The 20,104-nt window shown below is 42.3% G+C and overlaps 2 protein-coding genes across 3 annotated transcripts in view; one reads left to right on the plus strand and one right to left on the minus strand.

The window, feature by feature from the left end:
* The window catches only part of LRRC4 (leucine rich repeat containing 4), a 90,720-nt gene extending 71,220 nt beyond the window's left edge, over nucleotides 1–19,500 (plus strand). Inside the window, exons 4-6 of one of the 2 annotated variants that reach the window (XR_004433349.1) lie at nucleotides 14,409–14,575; nucleotides 16,731–17,074; nucleotides 19,159–19,500. The gene's annotated coding sequence lies outside the window, so the exon portion shown is untranslated. Of the gene's footprint in view, nucleotides 1–10,569; nucleotides 10,960–14,408; nucleotides 14,576–16,730; nucleotides 17,075–19,158 lie in introns of those variants that run through there. The other variant, XM_033195140.1, reaches the window with a different exon arrangement.
* Nucleotides 1–20,104, minus strand: part of SND1 (staphylococcal nuclease and tudor domain containing 1) — a 452,156-nt gene that overhangs the window by 135,204 nt on the left and 296,848 nt on the right. The window lies entirely within an intron of this gene.

Genomic DNA, 20,104 nt, shown 5'->3' on the forward strand with positions numbered 1-20,104 from the left:
AAGTGGAATAGACACAACAGCCTTCCAAGAAACACAGTGTCAGACACTGTAACGGTCATATTCTCAGTCTCTTTTCAATCAACAGGATGGCAGTTGTGGCAGCAGCAGAACAAGATGAGGGAATGAGTTTCAATTCATCAGAAACACCCCCACAATGATAGGGCCATCTAACTGGCTACAACCTACATAGGGCCAGGTTCTCATCAGCATGCTGAGAACTTCTGCAGGAGAGGACACTAGTTAGTGAAATGCCAACCAGGCTGCTTTGCTAGTTCCAAATGATGCCAGCATGGTGCTAACATTGTCATTCTGCTATTCCCATGGTTCAGAAGCAGCAGGGACAACATAACAAGATACCTTTGAAGAAAAACTGTTCTTGGACCTATCTTCTTGGAGACCCAGCGACAGAAACATAGGATCATGCAACTTAATAATTTGCTGTTCTACTGGCCACAGAACATTGAATAGTAGACTGGTAAATATTAGGTTTCTTAGATGGCCTATCAGGATTTTTCTGTTTAGGGAAACGGTCTCTATTGATTAAATGCCCACTCTGATCTAGGCAGTGTTCTAGGTGCTGAGGATATGACAGGGACTGAAACAGACAAGAATCTCTGTCTCCATGAACTTTATATTCTGAAGAGGGGGAAAGATAATAAAATAAGCAAGTATATTATACAGTGTGATAGAAGATGGTAAGTAATATCCAATAAAATAAATAAGAGATAGTGTCAAGGAAGAAGGTAGCAAAAAATTATGCACATATGCACATGTGCAGATGTGTAAACACATATGAAACTACCCCAACCATAGCACTGAGGCCTGGGATAACTAAGAGATAATGTGCCCTAAACTGTAGCTTGCTCCTGTTCTTGGAACTCAGCAGTAGGCCAATAATAATCATTGACAGTGCAGGAAAGAGGCCTTAGGGGTCTGCAGAAGCTCTAGGCCCTCAGTCGAGCCTCTCCTGACCACTCCAGCCCTGTCTCTTTTTTCTCACATGAACTTCCAGAGATGTTCTGTAACCTCACCTCACCTTTATGCAGATGCTCTCTGCCTGGAGTGAGCTAAAGAGAGTTAATGAAGTGTTAAAGGAGTATTTAATCTGATTTACCAAGTGCACCACCCTCCTCAACATGGACTTGCTCCCGGAGACAAAGTATCCAGATGTATCTGCCACAGTCCTGCTATAAATGCAGGGGCAATTGGAGCAAGTGACATACTAGGGCTCTGGATTTCAGGGAGCAGGTATGGTCACAGAGCAAGGAGATGGGAGCAGAGACCTGGTGGGAGATCACTACATGACAATCTCTGTTCATTCGGCATACATAGATGCAACATCTGCTACAAGTTAGGCATTGTGCTAAGGAATGGGCATATGGAGATAAACCAGGAACACAGGCTAGAGGAAGAGAGACATGTATGCTAAACTGAGGTTTCTTTGGAGCCATATACTTACTTATACCAGGTTCTGGGAGGTGATGATAAAAAGAGAGAAGGCAACAGGCATTCCAGGTAGAGAGCAGAATGGGTTAGATGCCTGAGGCCAGTAAGACTAGTTTTGGACCCTTCAGGTGTTCCTGCTCAGGAAGAGCATAAGGTGGGGGAATGTAGGTAGCAAAGCTAGAAGGATGAACAGGGTTTAGATCATGGAAGGTCATGTATGTCTTATTTGGAAGGCAAAGGAACTGATGAGAAGTTGTAAGCAGGGCATGATGTGAGCAGATGTGTGTCTTAGAATGGTCTCCTTGTACAAGGCAGACAGGCCAGAAGGGTCTTGAGAACAGAAGGCGACGACTGGTTAGGAGACAGAATCCTGTCAGAGCAGAAAGATTGGAATAAACTGATTCTATAGACCCCAAGGATTGCTGATGATATGCCTAAGAAAGGGGAATGGGGGGCAGGTTGAACAAAGCACGACAGCAAAAGGAGAGCTTATTAGGAGCTATATTTTTCTCTCTCCTGCTTTAAATCTTAGATAATTTTACCACCAAAGTCTTCCTGCATAACCACGTGCCACCCCCCCAACTCCACTGGCTAGGGGGAGAGAAGTAGCTTCCCACCCTGACAGTTCCAGTGCTCGGCAGAATGAGTTATGGGAATGCTCTCATCTCTCTCTCAAGATAAGGTGCGGCTCTCCATGGGAGATGCAGGCGGATATATATCAGTGCCCTAACCAACAGAGATAAATGTCATAACTCCAGCTCCTGTCCATAAATACACAGTGCAGGAACAACCTTAAACAGCCCAGTGTGCCCAGAAGAGGCAGGATTTAGTGGGCTTCGTTACTTGCTCATGTGCTGAAAAGTGCTTTTAGGAGGGTGTTAAATAGGCACATTACGCAAGCTCATGGACCCAAAATAAATAAGGCATTCTCCTTATGTGGACGTCGCCCACACAGAGAAGCTGCATGTGCCCTGCTCAACAAGAAAGGAGAGGAAGAGACTTTACAGAGATGCCAGATACTGCTCTTGAGGCAGTATCCTTCAAACCAGTGCCAGCAAGAGGGCAGGGAGGAGATTCTTTATTGGCAGGATCCCACTGCAGATACCAGGGACACTCATTCTAAACAAGACATGCGTCTCAGCAAGAGAACCTGCTGCTCGTCATCTCCCAGAGATCTGTGATTTCTGGAAGTGGAACTGGTGGAAGATTTCTTGGTTCAACACCCTTTATGGTTCTGGAGGCTGTGCTTTATCCACCTCCCATTACCTGCTCTTTGTCTTTAGGTCCAGGCCATCAATTTGACTTTTCATACAAAGCTCTGCTCCTAAACAAGCAACTGACTCATCTTCCCAAATCAATGAAGCTCTCCAGCTCCCTGGAGAGGGATATATTAAATATCAATCATGCATATTATTTTACAATATAATTACTTTGGCAATTAATCTGTAAGAAATATTGCTCTCCAGATCCTAACTTCTGCCAATACAAACACAAAGTTCTTGGAGAGCGGTCACACGGATGGAGCCTGAGCTTCCAGGGAAAGAGAGAGGGCTGCTCCACACAAAGCCGAAGACATAAGAAATTAAAAGATGAGATGATCTCCCCAGAGTCTCTTTCAACCCTGCTTCAAGAGACCATCGGTGCCACTATTTAATCAAGGAGAAGCAGAAATGGGGGAGGGACTATCTTACCAAAGCAAGTAATAATAAGGGCTCCTGCAGTCATGAGGTTTACAGTCTGCATTTTGGGGGGAGTAAAGATAGATGTTTCCACAGATAAGATCTTTAGTACAGCATCTCCATACAAAACCCCACTGTTAGCTTAATGAAGGTGGGCTTTTGTTTTGTTCCCTGCTGTGTCCCCAGAACACAGTGTGCATTCCATGAATACTTGCTGGAGTAAGGGGGGAAGGAAGGAAAGCAGGTTCTGCCAGACTCATTTCACTGAGAGGTGCTCACAGAGCCACCCTATCTACTGTCCAGTCTGCATCAATCAGCTGGTCCATCTTTGCCCACAATCCCATGAGGAGCTTGTAAGACAGCAAATATATATATATATTTAAAGCCAATTCAATTTCCCAAATCTAAATGCAGTCCATCTCAAACCTATATACTGCCTTACAGTAATCAACTGATCAAATTAAAAAATAAGTAGCTACACCGAATGCTGAAATTTTATTTCCCTCCTTTTCTCCTTCCTTACGGTGGAAGAGGAACCGTGAAAAGGCTAAGAGTAGCAGCAGGAGAGACCAGAGAAGGAAGTGATAATTGCCAAATTGGATACGCAGTCACTGAATAAATGAAAATTAACAAGACTTGTTTTCCAATAGCTTCAAATCCAAGTGAAAATGATTGCTGGTGGAATGAACAAGGAAAAACATTTCTCCATCAAAAGCACTTTTCACTTTTTACTTGACATTTCTTTTACTGCCCCAATTAGTATCATTATGACAATAAACTAAATAAAGGGCAGATTGAGAGAGTTAAGGGAGATTGAGTAATCCATATAAAAGCCACGAGCACAGAGACTAACTGGTTCAGTCCATATGCACATGCAAATGTCTACTTCATACCTGCCCTCCTTTCCTATTAGAGGGAAGGAATGGGGGATAAAAAACTTAAAGGCAGGAAAAATAGGAGTAGGTGGGATAAATAAAGAGGAAAAGAGACTGAAAGTAAAAAAAGACTAAAAGAGGAATTTTAGAATGAGAAGTGTGTGGGGGTGGTAAAACAGGAGGGAGGAAAAGTTCAGGGGACGGAAAAGAGATCCAGGACAAGACCTGTGCTCCCATTAGCAGATCTTGATGTTGGCAGGTGAGGAATCAAACACCCTATTACAGATGCTTTCTTCTTTTCATACACACACACACACACACACACACACGGTCTTGTCACCCAGGCTGGAGTGCAGTGGAGTGACCACGGCTCCCTGTAGCCTCGACCTCCCAGGTTCAAGTGATCTTCCCAGTTCAGCCTCCCAAGTTCAGATGCACACCACCATTTCTGGCTAATTTTTAAATTTTTTGTAGAGATGGAGTCTCACTATATCGCCAGGGCTGGTCTCGAGCTCCTGGGATCAAGCAATCCTCCTGCCTTGGCCTCCCAAAATACTGAGATTACAGGTGTGAGCCACTGCAGTTGGCCGCTTTCTTCTGACTGTAGGTTTCTCTTACTTGTGCTACAGTCACCCATACTATGAAAAAATGGTTGAGATTCTATTCATAAAAGATGTTTTACAGGCATCTACATTAAGTAAAAATGTTCATGTTAATTATGGCCCTCAAAATACTGGGTATCTGACACTTTCAATTTTGATAAGCAACTTCAGAAATAATCTAGACTGTTGTTAACTGTCATGTCAAAAATGAGTTACAAGCACAGAAAGCTAAAGCCAACAGCCATAAAATCTAACACAGCTGCTTTCTTCAGTGGCTGATGGATCTACTGAGGGATCTCCTGGGGCTGCTAGGCCATGGGGTCTGAAAAAATACAAGAAAGCTCAGAGTTCCTAATTTTCAGCCTACAGCTAACTGTTTCTCAGAGACGTTTGTGTCTTCCTGCTCCCTGGGCTTGTTCCATCAATTTGTATCCTCTGTGGCTGTTGTCTGCCCTTTGGAAATAGTGATGATCTGTATTTATGTGCAGTCTTCATTCCTAGAGGTAGAATAGCCTCTCAGGAGACTCTCAGAAATGCACATTGGTGCCACAAATATGACTACAAAACAAAAATCCATTAATGTCTTGGAAATGATATCCCACAGAAATCAAGATCAAAACCTGCTAAGCAATAAACTTGTATGTAAGAATATACATCGCTTTCCTGTATAGATGAAATTTCCACTTATTCAACTAACATTTACTGTGTGCCTACTATGTGACAAGGACTGCTAGGTGGGGATACAATAGAGACAAGCAACACAAAAACTTCAAGGAGTTTAGAGTCTTTCGGAGAAAGCCTCCACTAAATAGGAAATAAGTAAGGGAAGGGAACTACAGGGAGCTAGAACCTATGATGAGGGGGAAGGGCTTATTCTGCTCTGGGAAAAAGTGGTATTTAAACTGAGAAGTGAAGGATGAATAGGAACTAGCTCTTTTTATGTGGCAATGTAGATTTTGCAACATGCGGGTCCAAATAAGTCCAGGAAAAGGAAGAAAGGATCCTCAGCTAGAGAAAGTGGTTTTTTTTTTTGCTTTTGCAATGACACAAGACAACAACTAAGGTCACTAGCTAAGGCTCCCATACATACTAATAAAAAGGGGGTCAGGGACCAGGATTTGTGCAATGGACCCTGATCTCATGATCTCAGGCACGTTCTTTAATCAGTTCAGCTTTATATTTCCAACCCCCATTTTGGACCACCACATTCTGTCCCCCAAAATTAGCTTTACTCACAACAAAAATTACTTTTAAGAAGCAGAATCTCTCCCTATCCCCTTCCATATAAATGTAACAATACTTAACATGTGATATACCCTCTCAACACATTTTTAAATAAAGAACTCTTACCAATAGGCACAATATTGTACAGCAGATTTCTAGAACTTACTTGTCTCACATAACCGAAATTTTAGACCTGTTGAACAGCAGCAACTCCCTGTTTCCCACTGCTCCCAGACCCAGAAAACCACCATTCACTCTATTCTCTGTTTCTATGAGTGTCACTATTTTAGTTACCTCACATAACTGGAATCATGCAGTATCTGTCCTGCGACTGGCTTGTGTCACTTAGCATAATGACCTGAAAGGTTCATCCATGTTGTCACAAATGGCAGGATCTCCTTTTATTGCCTAAGGCTAGATAACATTCCTTTGTAGGTATATACCACATTTTCTTTATCCATTGGTTTCTAGATGGCCATTTAGGTTGTTTGAATATCTTGGCTATTGTGAATAAGTACTGCAATGAAGAGGGGACTGCAGGTATCTATTCAAGATACTGATTTCATTTCCTTTGGATATATACAGAATCAGAATTGCTGGATCCTGTGGTAATTCTATTTAATTTTTTTTTTGAGAAATCTTCATATTACTTTCCATAGCAGCTGAGCCATGTTACAATCCCATAAACACTGCACAAGGGTTCCAAATCTAGATTTGTTCTGAATTGGTGCTTGCTTGCATATCAAACGTTTGGGGATTAAAAAAAAATAATAAATTGGTTCTTGCTCATACTTGCTGTCTTTTAGTTTTTTGATAGTAGCCACCCTAATGGGTATGAGGTCCAGAACCTTTTTCAAGAGTCTGTAATCCTATATACATCTGAGATTTAATCTGCAACTACCATTACATCTCTGTAAGGTGTGGCCACAATGACAGACCAGCCTAGTATGCACGCTAAGAGCTCTGAACCTCTTACCAAACAAGGGCGAATCTGGGCAGGAGGAAGGGAATGTAACAGGACTGTAGTTTTCATTTCACGGATGGGAGGGAAAGTCATGTACAGTATTGGTTCAAGGATATGCCCTAAAATGTCATAAGGCAAAGGCCTTCCCAGATAATAGCATTTATGTGGACAGGATTCAAATCATGTATCAAGTATTGGTTCAAAATGGCCACTTAGGGCTTTCTTTGCATCATACAAATGCTGTGTCACTGGATAAGAGGCATATCACAAGGATGATCTGCTGATCACAATGACACTATTTTTTCTCCACTTCTTTAATGCGGAAACTGAGAGTTTCACATATCTAGCAAGTTAGGGAACCTAAACTTAGACTAGGTGGGGACTGGCTCCAAAACCTGTTCTCTTAGCCACTAACGTTTTGTGTATGCAATGAATATTTCATAATTCCTAAACCTAGAGACAAAAAAGGGGGAGGGAAGTCTAGACCTTTCTTCTCAAAAGAGAGATCTGCAAATCACCGGCATTGACATCGCCTGGAAACTTGCTAGAAATGCAAATTCTCTGGCCCAACTCCAGACCCATTCAGTAAGTTTGGAAAGCACTATTCTAAAGCTATTGGGATCCTAAAGCTCATGGGGTCCTGGTGACCACAGTCTCTTTACAGCTTCTACTCTAAAGGGCAAATCAAGAAGTTCTGTCCCAGCATTCCGGTTTTCTTTCAAGTACAGTGAGAGAAAGAGAACTGAGAGGGAAGGGAGTGGAGGATAAGCACTCTTTATCTTCTATTCAGCATAAAGCCTGGCCCACCAAATGACAAGGGAAAGGCAAAACAAAGTGATAGAGCACAAAACACAGCTGGCCATTAGTGCTGACAAAGGCTGAGGGAAGCACCTTTTCCTTCTTCAGAGGATCTAACCCACATTTCACCCTGTGCTGGGGCCAAATCCTGAGCTGGGAGGCAGCTTCAAATAAGGCAAAGGACCTTGGATTGGAAAAGAAATTTTGCTCTCAGGTGATGTTCAAAACAAGTAAAGATGACTTCTGGTCTGCTGAGGGAAGGGTGTTTTTCAAAATGCAAGATTTCACACACAGGCACATGCTATATGAGATGCTTTTTGCCCCCCAAAACAAACAACAACAAAAGAAACCCACACAGTTTTTTTGTTCTTAAATGCTGCTGGGAGAGTGATTCAGTTTTGAATTTAATAGTTAAAGCTGTAAGCTTACTTTCTCAGTGTGTATGCACATCTCATCTCCTTCCAAACATTAAGAGATTAAAATCCAGCTCTTCTAAACTTGGCTCATTAAAGGCAATCTTCTTGCTAAGTATTGAACTTGAACTGCTTTTAAGTTTGATGCAAATAAAGGTCAAACTATTTTACTTTTTTCTTAAGGGTTCAGGGAAAACAAACGTGTATGAGAGAGCTTGAGGTGGAAGAACAGAATAAGCACCGGGAACTTACCATTCAAAGTGATTTAAGAGCGAACAGGGCTTCATTTATTTGCCAGCTCCCTGTCTTCTCATCCCTCCCCTTCAAATCTCTTCACATTTGCATTGTTCATGTAAAATGAGTCAGGGAATGCAAAAGCTAAGGTTCTCATAGCAACTGTTAAGAATCCCACACCGCACATAAGCAGTATTGGCAATTACTAATTGGCTGTTGCTAAAGGTGAACCCTTAATATACCACATGTGTGAAGTGGGCGAAACAGCATTCTAACAGAACTTGAAACTTATTTCTCAGTTTATGTGTTTAAACCTGTAGCCTTAAAAATGAGCACCTGACAAAGAAGGACAAATCAAAGATAAATCAAATGGTTAGCACCATGATTCTATAATCCTAACAAGAAGAGAACTGGGAATGGAAGAGGGTTGGGCTATGCAGGGGTCCAGATCTTGCACAAATATCTGGGAGACATCTGAGCAATGGGTGAATCCCAAACAAGCAGCTTGCCCCAAAGAAGTCGGTAGGGCCATACAACATAGCTTCTCAACTTCTCTCTGGTGCTATCACCAAACCCCAAGGTCCTCATCTCATTAGGGCCCTAATTGCTCTTCTGAGAATTGAATCAATGGCATTAGCATTAGCCCTTGGCTAGCTCACCTTTGAGCTCAGTCTACTTTAAAACTGAGCTCTGTTATCCAATTAGAGTGTTTATCTGATGAACTATGGGAAGACACAGACTGTCTTCTAAGCTGTCATCTACTCATACAGATTACATTTATGTCAGGGCAAAAATTTAATCAACTCAATTTACTGATCAGCTGACTTGATTTCAAACTCAAAATGTAAAAGAGTAAGGAGCAGGATTCATAAGATCATGCCATTTTAGCCCTTGAAAGAATATCAGCTACCATTTAATATAATCCAGGGACAATACTAGGACTATAACCTGGAGTTAACAATGGGGGGTTGAGGGGGAGGTACAGCCGATAAAGGCACAGACAATGAGAATCAGAGAAATGGGGGCAGATACCTGTGTGAGCTTCATTTTAAGGCCATACAGGAATCAGTAGAGTCTGGATGAGAAATAAGGTATTCCAATTTCTTATTCACTAAACTTTCCATTATCAACATCCCTCTAAAGTATGTCTAACTCATGTTTCACCTATTTTACTCCCCTTGAATTAGGTTGCCTACCTCAACCCTACTACACTGTGTGTGTCCTGCTGTACCAAAAAGTAGCAGTCCCCTTGAAGTCCTTTATAGGATCATGGATAGCAATGGGGACAAAAGAAGTACAAAAGCTAAGAATGGTGGGGTTATTATTGGCATAATGCTTGTCATCTCTGGGGCCAATAAAACAATTGGCCATAAAATTCATACTATTCACTGATGGGTGGGCAAACAGAGCTGAGTAAGGGTCAAAGAGACATAATCAATGAGGACAAGGACACATACCAACACAGTATTCATTTCAGTGAAAATGCAGGAGGACACAAGACTCAGTGGATGGGAATCGCAAATATGGTAAATGTGCAAAGTTGAAAAAAATAAGAGTCTTCCTTTTAGTCTGTGCCATGACATATGAGGCCAGCGCCCAGAGTCCTCAGGTACTAGCTGCCATTCGTGCCTCTGTAGCTGGCGTCTCGGGAAGCGCCAGCCTTGAAGGCCCTCTCTGTGCTGTCCATCTGCATTCAGGAGGTTGGCATTCAGCTAATATTTATAGTTCACCAAGAAAACACTGATATTCTCTCTCTCTCTCTCTTTTTTTTTTTTTTTTTTTTGAGACGGAGTCTCGCTCTGCCGCCGAGGCTGGAGTGCAGTGGCCGGATCTCAGCTCACTGCAAGCCCCGCCTCCTGGGTTTACGCCATTCTCCTGCCTCAAGCCTCCCGAGTAGCTGGGACTACAGGCGCTCGCCACCTCGCCCGGCTAGTTTTTTGTATTTTTTTAGTAGAGACGGGGTTTCACCGTGTTAGCCAGGATGGTGTCGATCTCCTGACCTCGTGATCCGCCCGTCTCGGCCTCCCAAATTGCTGGGATTACAGGCTTGAGCCACCGCGCCCGGCCAACACTGATATTCTCATAGTGCCTGCCATCAAATAACAGAATCCAAACATGCTTTGAAGTGTATATGAAGTGGATTATTTTGCCATACTTCTGGCTCATGATTTCCTGAAATCTGAAAGAATATAACATTATAAAGCTCCTGTCATATCTAGGGGCAGCATGAAAAACTCAGACAGCAAACATGCAAATATCCTGAGATGTACACATTTCCAGAGGCTTCTAGATGGGGCTGTAAACTACATTACTTAAATGCTATTATACTTTTAGGTTCTTTCACCCCTGAAAACATCTCAGCCTGACAGAAGCCCCAACTCAAAGCTGCTAGAATGCTAAGTTTTGATCCAAAAGATCCACTGGCGTCACAGTTGGCCTGAAATTTGAACAGAGAACTTGAAAGCAGAAGTTTCCCTGGAAAAGCCAGGATGTACAACTGCCATGAGTCGCCTTTCAAGCTGGAACAATATCGTGAAACGAGAACGGTGACCCCTTGAACTCTGAGAAAAAAGTGTTTTCTATATGAGATGGAAAAGCATTATTTTCTGTTCTTATGGATGTGAGAAGCAATCTGACCAAAATCTTCTGGTTCTAAAAATACACAAATAGCTAGTGGGGCAATATGTTAACAATGTAATAAAGGGTAAATGGAAGATCTTTGTAATTGTATTCTTGTAACTTTTCTGTAAGTATAAAATTATATCAAAATAAAGAGGCATAAGGATTATTAAAAACAAAAATAAAAAACTTGAGGCTTAAATGTTGGATGTCCTGGGACACTTACTCGCCATAGTCATGCTATTCTGCGAAAGGTGTATCAGAGGCAATAGTCCAGGAAATCTCAACAGCCACTTCCTCAGAGGAAAGCCCTTTGTTAGCAGACACTGTTAACATTTCAATGCCAGTTTCAGGTGCTCTGTCTCAAAACTGTTCTTCAAGGTAGTCAATTTAACCCTTTCACCTCCATATTAGAAAAGAGGGTTCCTTGGTGGATGGCAAATATTCTATTCCTCTAACCTGTTCTCTCTAAGTTATACACTTAAGTATCACCAGAACTAGGCAAGTTGCTTGGTCTTTTATTAATAAAGCAGCTGAATAATTTATAAGGGTTGCATAGGGCCCATTAGAAGGGCCAGAGCAGTAATAACTGGCTTAGGACTTTGCTTACTCAGGGCTAAAGTTTAATTTATCCATAAATGCCCCAGCTCACAAACCCATCCCACAGGTCTGACCTGCTCTCTCTTGTTCTACGATCACATGTCCTAGCCATGCTCTCATCTTAGATGTGTTCCTATTGGTGTCATCTCTGGGGCCAATAAAACAAATCCAAACCCCCAAACAACTAAAAATGCATACCTTCATTACTACACTTACTACTTAGGGTCACTGCCACTGTCCCATTCTTAAGTTTTGGTCATCCCAAAAGAAAGGCAGTACCAGACTGATTCCTAGCCAACAAAAGAGCATACGCAGATGCAGTGAATGGAGGGAAGATTAGAAAGGTCCCTTGTTACCTGGAGGTAAGTATGTTCAATGTCAATTAGGGCATTGCGTTCTAAATGAGGAGATCAAGAAAATATGCTCTGCTATTTATTTAGTAAGTGAGTTAACTTTCCCAGGCCTCAGTTTTCTCATCTGCAAAATGGAGATTGTACTGTAATGGTGCCTGCCTCACAGGACTGTGGGTAAGGATGAAATGAGTTAATCCACAGCATGTAAGTACTCATTAAGTGAAAACTATTATTAGAAACTCAGACATGGAATGAATCTTAGAGAAACCTCATCCAAACCACTTATTCTATGAAAAAAATCTGAGGCCTGGCGAGGTTCTGTGACCTGTTCAAGGCTCTGTTACTTTGGAAGCAGATCTAGGCATTAATTCAGTTCTCCTGAGAGACACCCAGTTTGGTTCTGTATGTGACTGCAGGGCTGCTGTGGCTCTAGTACTCTTCCTCTGTGGCAACTATAGGGTTATTTTGTTTTCTGAATTTTTTTTTTTTTTTTTTTTTTTTTTTTTGAGACGGAGTCTCGCTCTGTCGCCCAAGCTGGAGTGCAGTGGCTCACTGCAAGCTCTGCCTCCTGGGTTCACACCATTCTCCTGCCTCAGCCTCCCGAGTAGCTGGGACTACAGGTGCCCGCCACCAAGCCTGGCTAATTTTTTGTATTCTTAGTAGAGACGGGGTTTCAGCGTGTTAGCCAGGATGGTCTCAATCTCCTGACCTTGTGATCCGCCCACCTCGGCCTCCCAAAGTGCTGAGATTACAGGCATGAGCCACTGCGCCCACCCCTTCTAAATTTTAAGAGAGTCAAAATGTTAGCCAAGAAACATCAGTGCTCTTTCATTTATCCAAGAACTTTCTAGTGAGTGCCGACTTGGTGAAGCACCATTCTAGGCAGTGTTATGGTGGCTTCAGTGGTAACAAGATAGACAAGGTCCTTACAAGGTCCCCTCAAGCATCTTACAATCTGATGATGAAACAGTGATGTCAGAGGGAGTGATAGAGGGGGATGTAGTTAGGAGGGTGGATGGCAGTTAATTTAGGCGTTTCTTTGCAGTGTAATCTCCAGGAAGATGGTACTGTAACACTGGTTTCAGCATTGCATATATGAATATGCACGGGTATATGTGATAAGAAGAAATTATACAAAGTGGCATTACCCTCTGAAAAGTTCATTCTTGGGCACTCATATCAGAAATAAACACTACTCATTATCAGAATAGACCTTTTCTGGTCTTGATCTTACCTCCCTGGCTATTCTGGAGCAGATGGGTGGATTAAGGCAAAAGCGCACTAGAGTAATCAATGCAGGGCTCAATTTACTCTCAGGTGAAGTTCATTTCTCTACTCTCTCAAGGTTGGATTCTTAGCCGTTGGCATTTGTGCTATGTGCCACGAAATTCTTGCCCCAAGAACCAGTTCAGGGGATCAAAGAGCTATTATTAATGTCTCAGTTTAGGCCAACTGAGAGAGGGAATGACAGTAGAGGCAGGCCACTCACCCCTCCATTCAGCCACCCTCCTCCACAACGGGGCCATTGAGCGGGCGCCACAATAGAGGGCTGAGAATAAAAGGCCGAAGGAAAGCATACAGAGTCCCCTTGCACAGACTCGGTCATTCATCACCAGGCAAGTGCCAATATCTGGCAACAGCAATCTCAATTTCTGCAAATCCTCCAACTTGCAACAGCTGCTAGTGACTCTGGTGGGCGGCTTTGCTGCTTACGCCAGTTTCCAATACCAAGCCCTGGCCCAGAGCCAAGTAGACATTACTTGGGTTAGAGACACGCTGGCTGCAGAGAGCAGCAACAATGGACTTCACAGCTTATAAAGCAGCTTACAAAGAGCTCCCGTGTATTTCAAAAAGCACTTCAGATAGCTAGTGAGAGAAGCTATCTGCACAAATGCATTCAAGCAGTTTATTTCAAACCCACTTAATTCAAGGTTTCCGTCAGGAGCCAATGGCATAGTGGAGGTAGGTGCAGAGAACTGCAAGAGGGCTGGATGGCTTGGCAGCTGAGGGAACGCAGTCAAGCCACATCCGCCCTCCTCTGGAGCACCAGCTCAGCAGGATGAGGAGTGACTGGCAGCAATCAGCCCTCCAATGGGTTAACAAATGTAATGAAAAAATGAAACATATTCTGTGGGATTCCACGGCTCTTTAGTGAGTTGTCAAAACTGCTTTCATCAGCATTGTTAGGGAGCATTTCTAAACGTTACTCAATGAACGTGCCGAGTGCCATCTAGGTGCCTGCTGCCACACCATCCAAATGTACCTTCATCTGATTGCACAGGTAACGCCAGCCAATGGCACCTCCTGTTCTGCCTCACCTCTCCCGTCTCTAGGGTTCCACTCATCTCCTCCATGAGATCTAGACTTGCCCTTGTAGGCACAGCTGACTAGTTGCTAGAGAACAACTTTGCCAGGTAACAGGCACAGAGACCAAAAGAAGCTAAAGACTGAGGCACAAAAGCCTATGTCTGGAGCCTGGATTTTATGGAAGCCACAGAAGGGCACAGCAAACAATGGGCCCAAAATGGACCATGTTCATAGGAGAAATACAGAGACAGGTAACAATTCTTAATCAATTTTGTTTTGTCCTCTTGCCCATAGATTTTTCAAAAGAATTTCATGAGTACTTTTATTTATAGAAAATAAACTAATGTGAAGATTGAGGTGAGGTGGGAACTAAGGACCCCTTCACATGACTTTGGACCCCACTTGGAGTTCTGATGTGCTGTGTATGGATTTCTTAGAAACTATGAATCAATAGATTCCAGGTAAGAAATTATTACAGTAATTAATAGAATCAAAAGAAATATACAAAGCCATATCCAACATGAAGTAGAACTGGATTGTGAAGTGGCACAGCTCAAGTGCTACTATGTTGAAGGAACCGAAGCTACCAACAACCCAGCACTTATTCCAATAGTAAGATCTATTCTTTAGGGGAATAAGGAGTTGAGTATGATATGGCAATGTTCACTGTGAGGCCAACCTCCTAGCATGAAATGGATCCACGTAAGATGCTCAGCATGTTATTACCCCATATTATTAACGTATAATATGCCATGTGCAACAATGAGACTCCTTAAAGGGATCAGGTTCTGAATTAATGTATCATCTGTACTTGGATTATCAGCATCAAATGCAACTCTTCGTGTATTGGTTATTCCAACAGCTATTAGAAGAATGAAGATTATATCAGAGAAAACCTTTAGGGAGAAAGTGGGGAAATAAAAATAGTTTCTATCAACTGCAGAATTTGTGATTGCCTATCCACAATGCACATTTACTTCCAGTACAACTTCCCTGTATTTTTCATGTTATGTTTTAAAAGTTAGCATTCACCAACAGGAAGAAATTCTGCAACAGAACTCAGAACCCAAATTAGAGCTCACAGAGGAAAGCAAAATGGCACAAACACAGACCTAACTAACAGAGTTTGCTTTCTGCCCCCATCCTGCTGCTAGAAACCAGACACTATGTTAGGCACAGTGAGGCAAGCCTAGGAAGGCTCCAATCACAGATCCATGATCTATGACTGTGCATTTCTGATTCGGTTCTTGAGATGCAGATGCTGAAGCTACTATACCATCTGCCAAGAGCAACGGCTGCTCCACGAGACCTGCACTCCTGGCAAATCTCACTTAAAAGACCCACCTCTAACTTGGTATTTTACACTCAATATTAATATTTAAGTATATGCAGCACTGCGGTACAATATAAATGCTTGTCAAAAATAAGATCCTTGAAAGCATACACTATTTCCTTTTTTCCTCTTGCAGTGTCAAGCAATTAACAGGTATTAAATAACCACTGACTAGTCAGCTATAAAAAAGAGGGATGTGAGCAAGAATACTAGCAAGAACAAGTATCTGTTACCCTGTCTTCCCAGCCACCAAACTGTGGAGGAAAAAACTCCCTCCTCTCAAATCAAGGCAGGCTGCTTACAAGGAGCACCACGTGAAAGGGAAAAATGGCCACTCTACGCAATATGCCTATTTTGATGTGAAGGGCTGGTCTGTCGTTAGCACTTCCCAATCAGTAGCACTCACAAATAGGTCTAAACTTGGAAAATTAAAAAAAAAAAAAAAAAACTCCCTATCAAACAATGAGAATCAAGAGTAAAAAAGAAATAGCAGTTTGCTAAAAAAGAGACTAAAATACATCAGGGCCTTAGAAGAGTTATTTCTGCATTCCCTGCACATACGACATCATTCATGAAGAAGGCAATGGTACAAATATAGCATAAATGTCGTCTGCTCTAGCTTGTAATTTAAAATGCAAATGCTAATGAGCGAACTGGTATATCAGTGGAGTTAATAACCGCATGCCTAGCACAGGGGCTGCATCCAAAACACACACAGAGAAGAGACAGACACCATGTTCCAATTTAAAAATAAAAACACCCAAATTAACCCTAGAAAAATCACTAGCAGATGTACAAGCTCAGGAAAAGGAGGCACACAAGGGCAGGGAAATGGGAACTTCTCCACCAGCCGCAGACTAACCAGTCAATTTAAATATTTTCCTACATATAGTAAAGGTAAGCATGGGAGTTACGAGGGTTTACTGAGGAATGCTATTGTACAAGCATTACAGAGTATAATAAGTATAATAAGGAAAAGCTACAGGGAATCCAGAAAGCTTGAATAGAAAGTTTTCTCCAAAGCCCACTTTAGAAGCCTATAAGCTAATCTTGCAGGGAGCCAAATGAGATGTAGATCTCATTTACTTCATCATAGGCAAAGGGTGAAGAAGCTTTGGTTAAAAAAAAGCCCAAAAACTTACAAGGTCTAGATTTAAAGGGTCATTTAAGTAAATTGGAAAAAGCTCTAATGATGAAATAAAATGATGGAGAGAATGCAGTTGTGTCTCAGATGCCTTCCAAACATGAAAGGAACTTCTGTGGATTGTTCTTGCTCCTCATAGGCTGGTGCCTGGCAGCCCTGCAGCAGAATCTGGGAACACTCCACAGCACTGAGATGAAGAGCAGCTCCTTGGGCTTCCTCAGAGCCCCCCACGCATGGGCAACGAGGAAGTGCATTCTGTGGTTAGTGGCCCTGTCCAGTGCCAGGACTGAAACTACGACACCTCCTCAAGGCCAGCAGGAGAGCAAGCTTGCACATGCTGCCCACACTGGACACCTAGTGTCTTCTAGTTCCCATATTAGTGCTATTCATTCAAATTCCACACAAAGAGCCAGGCCCAAACTCTAACAGATCCAGCCCATCTGACTGGTGAAGCCTCAGGAAAACTTTTGAAAGAAACTCAAGGTAAGCAATGACCTGGAGTTTGGGGAAGGGGGCAAATAGCTTTTCAATGATGAAGAATGGTTTTATTTATTTATTTTTTAAACCCAGTCAAATCTGTTTGAAAGGGGTGGGGGATTCCTGAGATGGTTTCCACAGCAACCAGGATTAAGTCTTACAGCAGTGTGCACTGTTCACCCTGGGGCTGCCCATTACCAGATTTCAAAGCATTAACCTTTAATTTCAAATTACCAAACCATTTACACTCCCTCTCCTGCATCCAGGTTCTGCCATTTTCTACTATTAGTCTGATAAAATGGACTCCCCCACAGGGCTGGAGTGGTGGTGAGTAGTACAGTAGCTTGTCAACATTACTACTAAGTGGCTGGTGGGAAATGCCCACAGGTTGACAAGATGGTGTTGAATAATCTATACTGAAATGTATTCCTCTGGGAAAGCCACAAGAAGGGACTTAGAACTGAAGCACTTGGGCACAACCAATGAGACAGGTGCTGTTTTTGGAAATAATCCAACAGAGAAAAGCCATCAGATTTCTGGAAGCTTCCCATTCCATCCCCCAATGCCCACCAGGTGGAAGGCAAGCCAGACAACCCTAAATAGACTGAGACAGAACGAGCTTTAAAGCAGGAGGGAAGGAGAAGGGCCCGAAAAGGAACACCTGGGGAAAAGCTCACAGCACTGACCTTCTCTAACACTCCACTGGCCTCATTAGCTCTGCATAAGACAGGCCTCATCTCTATCCAGGATGTTTTCTCCCCTTGTCTCATCAGTATTAAAACATGAAAGCATAAGAGTAAAAAGCACAATAGAAGGCTTTAGAACAGAAAAGTAGAAACACTAGTCAGAGAATTCAGGAGGAAGGAATCTCCTCACTGACCTACCCATCCAAAGCCAATCCACAGGCCTATCATCTAACAGCAAGGGTAAATCAGCATCTATCTTTTCTTGGCACATAAAACCCAGTAGATGGTAAGGGCTGAACACCCTAATCAGGAGGGCTGCACCATCCTCCGCAGTCCGACTGGCTCCATAGAAGGTGATGACACCACCAGGACTATCTTTTCCTAGTTATAGGAGGCCCTAGATAGGCTGGCACATAAATGCCATATGGGCCTTGCTGTCTCCCTCACCTCCAGGTCACCAGCATCACACCAAGATATGCAGGCCAGTCTGACGGAAATAATTAATTAGGAAGCAGGAGAGCAAGAATTCATCTTTAAGTGTTTTAGCTCCAAGGTCTGTGACTGCCATTAAACCAGGCCAAACAAATCTTATTTTTAGTGATGACTTTATTTATTACTCTGGAATGGGTACTGAACAAATCATATTTCTCCCTCTTTTATGCTGAAACACTCGATTATGTCATGGAAGTCTTTTAATTCCTACTCCCAGTCTTCAGGTATTGGCATGCTGAGGCTCTTAGCATCTTTGTTCATCCTCCTCTGATCTGACCACCTGCAGTTTCCTGATGTCCTTCCTAAAAGGATGGGCCTCAGACGGTACACCGTACACCAGGAATGCAATGACTTGGGCTGGTTCAGTACCTGGCTCCACTCCTCTCTGCATTCTGTATTTCTGAGTTCTGAACCAGCCTTTTTGACAGCAGTTACATATTTACTCTTATTGTTTTACAAAATCTGAGCTGTTTTCATTTGTATAGTATTTAAGGCATGTGTTGCTTACCCTTATGCTTTTAAAACATTTTTTTTTCTTCATGTCAATACATTCTTTACTCCAGCAGACACAATTACTTTGCTTAAAGGCTGGAACTATATCACGCATTTCTGTATTCCTAGCATTGTGCCCACTGAATATAAAAAAAAAATTATTAAATAACCATGTAACTGAATGACCCACAAGCATGAAGAGGCTCATTCTGGGGATGATTCATGATGTAAAGATGAAAATAATCAGGGTGTAATTGGAGGTTTCATTCACATGACCAGTGGGTGACGGTGTGCCTGAAGAGATGGGGAGCTGAAGGTGGAGCAGTGAACACTCAATAGCAGGAGAGCTAAGAGGGAGATTTACACACCAATACAAAAGTGGAGAGAACAATGATTGATGAATATGTCCATTTCTTTTAGGCAGCTCTTCCTGAGATCTGATATAGGTCAACTTTTTCTGCCTAGATAAATCAAACCCAACCTGCCCAAAGAAAATGTAGCAGACCTTGGAAATTCAAATGCCATCGCCCGGAGGAAAACTTTTCCATTCAACAATTGTTATTTGCTCTGTATTCTTATACTATGTGGCCTATGCTTTTGATAACTGCTCTTTTGTATTTCCTTGTTTACATTTTTTTGTATGGCCATCTACACAACTAGACTCAAAGATATTCGAGGGAGAAGTTATCTTACTAATTTATGTATCATCCAAAATTTAACCACTGAAGACTACCTTTCTTAATCTGTGCTTGTAAAAATCTTGGACTCATTAAAAAACACTCCCCAAATCTGTTCACTGTGTTAATTCTTTCCTGTAAGTGACTCTCCAGGATCCCCAGACATGAACATAATTCTTATAATTCCTATAATGATATCTTTAGAAGTAAAGAACTAGAGCAGCTCCAGGAAAGTCTCATGTTAAGCTGCCCATTTCTAGTAATGGGACCCAACAGAAAGTAGGCAGTGAAGACAGAATCAAACTGGGAAGTCTCAAGAGAAAGAATACCCCCCTTTACAAATATCCATTAAGTTGCAATTCAATTAAAGCATCTGAAAGGAATTCATAAGTATCAGCAGACCCTGTAATTGCTTAATTAAGGATAGAAGCCTAGCAAACACAACCACAATAACAGCCTGATTCATTAGCACCTCTGTGATAGCAGAATGGGATTTCTCACTTAAACATACATTGGTTTTAATTGTGTCATTTAGTTAGGCACTGGTAATCAATGGGGACCCACAATTCCCGGGACCAGGAGGTGAGGAGGATACTCCTGTTCACCTTCCCTTCCCTCCTCTCATTAGAAGTTTTTGGTCTATTGAAACAGGCAGTTGATATTCCAGTGAGGATTGGCTGGAGAAGAGA

The sequence above is a fragment of the Trachypithecus francoisi genome, unplaced genomic scaffold (genome assembly GCF_009764315.1).
Source record: "Trachypithecus francoisi isolate TF-2019V2 unplaced genomic scaffold, Tfra_2.0 Lachesis_group4, whole genome shotgun sequence".
Lineage (NCBI taxonomy): Eukaryota > Metazoa > Chordata > Mammalia > Primates > Cercopithecidae > Trachypithecus > Trachypithecus francoisi.